The 7,500-nt window shown below is 25.1% G+C and overlaps 1 protein-coding gene across 1 annotated transcript in view; it reads right to left on the minus strand.

Annotated features, from left to right (window-relative positions):
• LOC144752548 (uncharacterized) overlaps positions 1-7,500 on the minus strand; it is a 27,200-nt gene that overhangs the window by 426 nt on the left and 19,274 nt on the right. The window lies entirely within an intron of this gene.

Raw genomic sequence — 7,500 nt, forward strand, 5'->3', positions numbered from 1 at the left:
GATTTCTGTGCCTGAAATTGGTCAAAAGTGAAGCTTCTGAGTAAGCAAAGCTCTGTAAAAATGAAAATTGTGGTTACTGTGAGGGTTTAAAAAGTGGTTATTCAACATGAGGCCCGATCCAAATGACATTTTGAATCATTTTTGGTAGAGTCCATAAAATCAATTTTATGATGAAAAACGATGAACCCGGACCAGTCGAACGTTCAAAAAAGTGGTCAATATTGATGACATTTTAACATTTAATCTTTTGACTTTAAATAACTGTTGGATGTGAATTATTACTTTTTCAACTAAAATAAGTGTGTTTAAAGTCATTTCTGTGCCTGAAATTCGTCAAAATTGATGCTTCTGAATAAGCAAAACTCTGCAAAAATGGCAATTTTGGTCACTGTGAGGGTTTAAAAAGTGGTTATTCAACATGAGGACCGATCCAAATGACATTTTGAATCATTTTTGGTAGAGTCCATAAAATCAATTTTATGATGAAAAACTATGACCCCGGACCAGTCGAACGTACAATAATTAAAAAAAAATGTAAAAAAAATAAATAACATTTTTTTAAAAAATTGAATTTTTTTTTTACAAAAATGAAATCAATAAAAAAAAATTCTTTTTTTTTTAAATTAAAAAAAAAATGATGAAATTTTAACATTCAATCTTTTGACTTTAAATTACTGTTGGATGTGAATTATTACTTTTTCAACCAAAATAAGTGTGTTTAAAGTGGTTTCTGTGCCTGAAATTGGTCAAAAGTGAAGCTTCTGAGTAAGCAAAACTCTGTAAAAATGACAATTTTGGTAACTGTGAGGGTTTAAAAAGTGGTTATTCAACATGAGGCCCGATCCAAATGACATTTTGAATCATTTTTGGTAGAGTCCATAAAATCCATTTTATGATGAAAAACTATGACCCCGGACCAGTCGAGCGTACAATAATTAAAAAAAATAATAATTAAAAAAATTAAAATACAAAAATTAAAAATTTAAAAAAAATTGAACAAAATTTAACAAAAAAATAAAAAAATAAAAAATAAAATAAAAAAATAAATATCTTTTTTAAAAATTAAAAATATATATATATTAAAAAAAAAATTAAATTTTAACATTTAATCTTTTGACTTTAAATTACTGTTGGATGTGAATTAATACTTTTTCAACTAAAATAAGTGTGTTTAAAGTGATTTCTGTGCCTGAAATTGGTTAAAAATGAAGCTTCTGAGTAAGCAAAACTCTGTAAAAATAAAAATGTTGGTAACTGTGAGGGTTTAAAAAGTGGTTATTCAACATGAGGCCCGATCCAAATGACATTTTGAATCATTTTTGGTAGAGTCCATAAAATCAATTTTATGATGAAAAACTATGACCCCGGACCAGTCGAACGTACAATAATTAAAAAAAATAATAATTAAAAAAATAAAAATACAAAAATTAAAAATTTTAAAAAAATTGAACAAAATTTAACAAAAAAATAAAAAATAAAATAAAAAAATAAATATCTTTTTTAAAAATTAAAAATATATATATATTAAAAAAAAAAAAATTAAATTTTAACATTTAATCTTTTGACTTTAAATTACTGTTGGATGTGAATTATTACTTTTTCAACTAAAATAAGTGTGTTTAAAGTGATTTCTGTGCCTGAAATTGGTCAAAAGTGAAGCTTCTGAGTAAGCAAAATTCTGTAAAAATGACAATTTTGGTAACTGTGAGGGTTTTAAAAAGTGGTTATTCAACATGAGGCCCGATCCAAATGACATTTTGAATCATTTTTGGTAGAGTCCATAAAATCAATTTTATGATGAAAAGCGATGACCCCGGACCAGTCGAACGTACAATAATTAAACAAATAAATTAAAAAAAAAAAAATTTAAAAAATTAAAAAAATTAAAAAAATTGAACAAACTTTTAAACAAATGAAATAAATAAATAAATAAATAAAAAAATGTAATTAAAAAAAAAAAAAATGATGAAATTTTAACATTCAATCTTTCGACTTTAAATTACTGTTGGATGTGAATTATTACTTTTTCAACTAGAATAAGTGTGTTTAAAGTGATTTCTGTGCCTGAAATTGGTCAAAAGTGAAGCTTCTGAGTAAGCAAAATTCTGTAAAAATGACAATTTTGGTAACTGTGAGGGTTTTAAAAAGTGGTTATTCAACATGAGGCCCGATCCAAATGACATTTTGAATCATTTTTGGTAGAGTCCATAAAATCAATTTTATGATGAAAAACGATGACCCCGGACCAGTCGAACGTACAATAATTAAACAAATAAATAAAAAAAAATAAAAAAAAAAAAAAAAAAATTTAAAAATTGAACAAACTTTTAAACAAATGAAATAAATAAATAAATAAAAAAAAAAATTTAATTAAAAAAAAAAAAAAAAAATGATGAAATTTTAACATTCAATCTTTCGACTTTAAATTACTGTTGGATGTGAATTATTACTTTTTCAACTAGAATAAGTGTGTTTAAAGTGATTTCTGTGCCTGAAATTGGTCAAAAGTGAAGCTTCTGAGTAAGCAAAACTCTGTAAAAATGACAATTTTGGTAACTGTGAGGGTTTAAAAAGTGGTTATTCAACATGAGGCCCGATCCAAATGACATTTTGAATCATTTTTGGTAGAGTCCATAAAATCAATTTTATGATGAAAAACGATGACCCCGGACCAGTCGAACGTACAATAATTAAAAAAAAAAAAATTTAAAAATAAAAATAACAAAATTAAAAAAAAATTAAAAAATTGAACAACATTTTAAACAATGAAATAAATAAATAAATAAATAAATAAAAAATTTTTTTTGAAATAAAAAAAACAAAAATGATGACATTTTACCATTCAATCTTTCGACTTTAAATTACTGTTGGATGTGAATTATTACTTTTTCCACTAAAATAGGTGCGTTTAAAGTGATTTCTGTGCCTGAAATTGGTCAAAAGTGAAGCTTCTGAGTAAGCAAAACTCTGTAAAAATGACAATTTTGGTAACTGTGAGGGTTTAAAAAGTGGTTATTCAACATGAGGCCCGATCCAAATGACATTTCGAATCATTTTTGGTAGATTCCATAAAATCAATTTTATGATGAAAAACGATGACCCCGGACCAGTCGAACGTACTATAATTAAAAAAAAAAACATTACAAAAATTAAAATACAAAATTTAAAAAAAATTGAATTTTTTTTACAAAAATGAAATCAATAAAAAATATATATATTTTTTTAAATTTAAAAAAAATGATGAAATTTTAACATTCAATCTTTTGACTTTAAATTACTGTTGGATGTTAATTATTACTTTTTCAACTAAAATAAGTGTGTTTAAAGTGGTTTCTGTGCCTGAAATTGGTCAAAAGTGAAGCTTCTGAGTAAGCAAAATTCTGTAAAAATGACAATTTTGGTAACTGTGAGGGTTTTAAAAAGTGGTTATTCAACATCAGGCCCGATCCAAATGACATTTTGAATCATTTTTGGTAGATTCCATAAAATCAATTTTATGATGAAAAACGATGACCCCGGACCAGTCGAACGTACAATAATTTAAAAAAAAATGTAAAAAAAATAAATAATTTTTTTTTAAAAAAATTGAATTTTTTTTTTACAAAAATGAAATCAATAAAAAAATATATTTTTTAAAATTTTTAAAAAAATGATGAAATTTTAACATTCAATCTTTTGACTTTAAATTACTGTTGGATGTGAATTATTACTTTTTCAACTAAAATAAGTGTGTTTAAAGTGGTTTCTGTGCCTGAAATTGGTCAAAAGTGAAGCTTCTGAGAAAGCAAAACTCTGTAAAAATGACAATTTTGGTAACTGTGAGGGTTTAAAAAGTGGTTATTCAACATGAGGCCCGATCCAAATGACATTTTGAATCATTTTTGGTAGAGTCCATAAAATCAATTTTATGATGAAAAACTATGACCCCGGACCAGTCGACCATACAATAATTAAAAAAAATAATAATAAAAAAAATAAAAATACAAAAATTAAAAATTTTAAAAAAATGGAACAAAATTTAACAAAAAATAAAAAAATACAAAATAAAATAAAAAAATAAATATCTTTTTTAAAAATTAAAAATATATATATATTAAAAAAATAAAAAAAAATGAAATTTTAACATTTAATCTTTTGACTTTAAATTACTGTTGGATGTGAATTAATACTTTTTCAACTAAAATAAGTGTGTTTAAAGTGATTTCTGTGCCTGAAATTGGTCAAAAGTGAAGCTTCTGAGTAAGCAAAATTCTGTAAAAATGACAATTTTGGTAACTGTGAGGGTTTTAAAAAGTGGTTATTCAACATGAGGCCCGATCCAAATGACATTTTGAATCATTTTTGGTAGAGTCCATAAAATCAATTTTATGATGAAAAACGATGACCCCGGACCAGTCGAACGTACAATAATTAAACAAAAAAATTTAAAAAAATTAAAAAAATTTAAAAATTGAACAAACTTTTAAACAAATGAAATAAATAAATAAATTTAAAAAAAAATAATTACATAAAAAAAAAAAAAAAATTATGAAATTTTAACATTCAATCTTTCGACTTTAAATTACTGTTGGATGTGAATTATTACTTTTTCAACTAGAATAAGTGTGTTTAAGTGATTTCTGTGCCTGAAATTGGTCAAAAGTGAAGCTTCTGGGTAAGCAAAACTCTGTAAAAATGACAATTTTGGTAACTGTGAGGGTTTAAAAAGTGGTTATTCAACATGAGGCCCGATCCAAATGACATTTTGAATCATTTTTGGTAGAGTCCATAAAATCAATTTTATGATGAAAAACGATGAACCCGGACCAGTCGAACGTTCAAAAAAGTGGTCAATATTGATGACATTTTAACATTTAATCTTTTGACTTTAAATAACTGTTGGATGTGAATTATTACTTTTTCAACTAAAATATGTGTGTTAAAGTCATTTCTGTGCCTGAAATTCGTCAAAATTGAAGCTTCTGAATAAGCAAAATTCTGCAAAAATGGCAATTTTGGTCACTGTGAGGGTTTAAAAAGTGGTTATTTAACATGAGGACCGATCCAAATGACATTTTGAATCATTTTTGGTAGAGTCCATAAAATCTATTTTATGATGAAAAACGATGAACCCGGACCAGTCGAACGTACAATAATAAAAATAAAAAATTAATTACAATATTTTTTTTTAAAAATAATTTACAAAATTTTTAAAAAATTATAAAAAAAAAAAAAAAAAGGATAACATTTTAACATTTAATCTTTTGACTTTAAATGACTGTTGGATGTGAATTATTACTTTTTCAACTAAAATAAGTGTGTTTAAAGTGATTTCTGTGCCTAAAATTGGTTAAAAATGAAGCTTCTGAGTAAGCAAAGCTCTGTAAAAATAACAATTTTGGTAACTGTGAGTGTTTAAAAAGTGGTTATTTAACATGAGGCCCGATCCAAATGACATTTTGAATCATTTTTGGTAGAGTCCATAAAATCAATTTTCTGATGAAAAACGATGACCCCGGACCAGTCGAACATACAATAATAAAAAAAATAAAAAAAATAAAAAAAAAAAAATTTAAAACATTTTTTAAAAATAAATTACTTTTTTTTAAAAAAAAATAAATAAAAATAAAAATAAAAAAAACATTTTCTTAAAAAATGAAATTTTAACATTTAATCTTTTGACTTTAAATTACTGTTGGATGTGAATTATTACTTTTTCAACTAAAATAAGTATGTTTAAAGGGATTTCTGTGCCTGAAATTGGTCAAAAGTGAAGCTTCTGAGTAAGCAAAGCTCTGTAAAAATGACAATTTTGGTTACTGTGAGGGTTTAAAAAGTGGTTATTCAACATGAGGCCCGATCCAAATGACATTTTGAATAATTTTTGGTAGAGTCCATAAAATCAATTTTATGATGAAAAACGATGAACCCGGACCAGTCGAACGTTCAATAAAGTGGTCAATATTGATGACATTTTAACATTTAATCTTTTGACTTTAAATAACTGTTGGATGTGAATTATTACTTTTTCAACTAAAATATGTGTGTTAAAGTCATTTCTGTGCCTGAAATTAGTCAAAATTGAAGCTTCTGAATAAGCAAAACTCTGCAAAAATGGCAATTTTGGTCACTGTGAGGGTTTAAAAAGTGGTTATTCAACATGAGGACCGATCCAAATGACATTTTGAATCATTTTTGGTAGAGTCCATAAAATCAATTTTATGATGAAAAACGATGACCCCGGACCAGTCGAACGTACAATAATAAAAAAGAAAAAAAAAGAAAAAAAACAAAAAGAAAAATATGATAAAAAAATTATAATTAAAAATAATATATATATATTTAAAAAAAAAAAAAAAAAAAAATGTTTAAAAAATGATGAAATTTTAACATTTAATCTTTTGACTTTAAATTACTGTTGGATGTGAATTATTACTTTTTCAACTAAAATAAGTGTGTTTAAAGTGATTTCTGCGCCTGAAATTGGTTAAAAGTGAAGCTTCTGAGTAAGCAAAACTCTGTAAAAATAACAATTTTGGTAACTGTGAGGGTTTAAAAAGGGGTTATTCAACACGAGGCCCGATCCAAATGACATTTTGAATCATTTTTGGTAGAGTCCATAAAATCAATTTTATGATGAAAAACGATGACCCCGGACCAGTCGAACGTACAATAATAAAAATAAATAAATAAATAAATAAATAAAAAAAATTAAAAATTAAAAAAAATCAAATTAAAAAAAAATATTAAAATTAAAAAAATTTTTTTACAAAAATAAAAATAAATAAAAAAATAAATTAAAAAATTAAAAAATGATGACATTTTAACATTTAATCTTTTGACTTTAAATTACTGTTGGATGTGAATTATTACTTTTTCAACTAAAATAGGTGTGTTTAAAGTGATTTCTTTGCCTGAAATTGGTCAAAAGTGAAGCTTCTGAGTAAGCAAAACTCTGTAAAAATGACAATGTTGGTAGCTGTGAGGGTTTAAAAAGTGGTTATTCAACATGAGGCCCGATCCAAATGACATTTTGAATCATTTTTGGTAGAGTCCATAAAATCAATTTTATGATGAAAAACGATGACCCCGGACCAGTCGAACATACAATAATAAAAATTAAAAAAAAATAAAAAAAAAAATTTTTTTTTAAAAATAAAAAAAAAATTTAATTTTTTAAAAATAAAAAATAAAAAAAATAAAAAATAAAAAAAACATTTTCTTAAAAAATGAAATTTTAAGATTTAATCTTTTGACTTTAAATTACTGTTGGATGTGAATTATTACTTTTTCAACTAAAATAAGTGTGTTTAAAGTGATTTCTGTGCCTGAAATTGGTCAAAAGTGAAGCTTCTGAGTAAGCAAAGCTCTGTAAAAATGACAATTTTGGTTACTGTGAGGGTTTAAAAAGTGGTTATTCAACATGAGACCCGATCCAAATGACATTTTGAATCATTTTTGGTAGAGTCCATAAAATCAATTTTATGATGAAAAACGATGAACCCGGACCAGTCGAACGTT

This window comes from Lissotriton helveticus, chromosome 5_1 (assembly GCF_964261635.1).
Source record: "Lissotriton helveticus chromosome 5_1, aLisHel1.1, whole genome shotgun sequence".
Taxonomy (NCBI): Eukaryota; Metazoa; Chordata; class Amphibia; order Caudata; family Salamandridae; genus Lissotriton; species Lissotriton helveticus.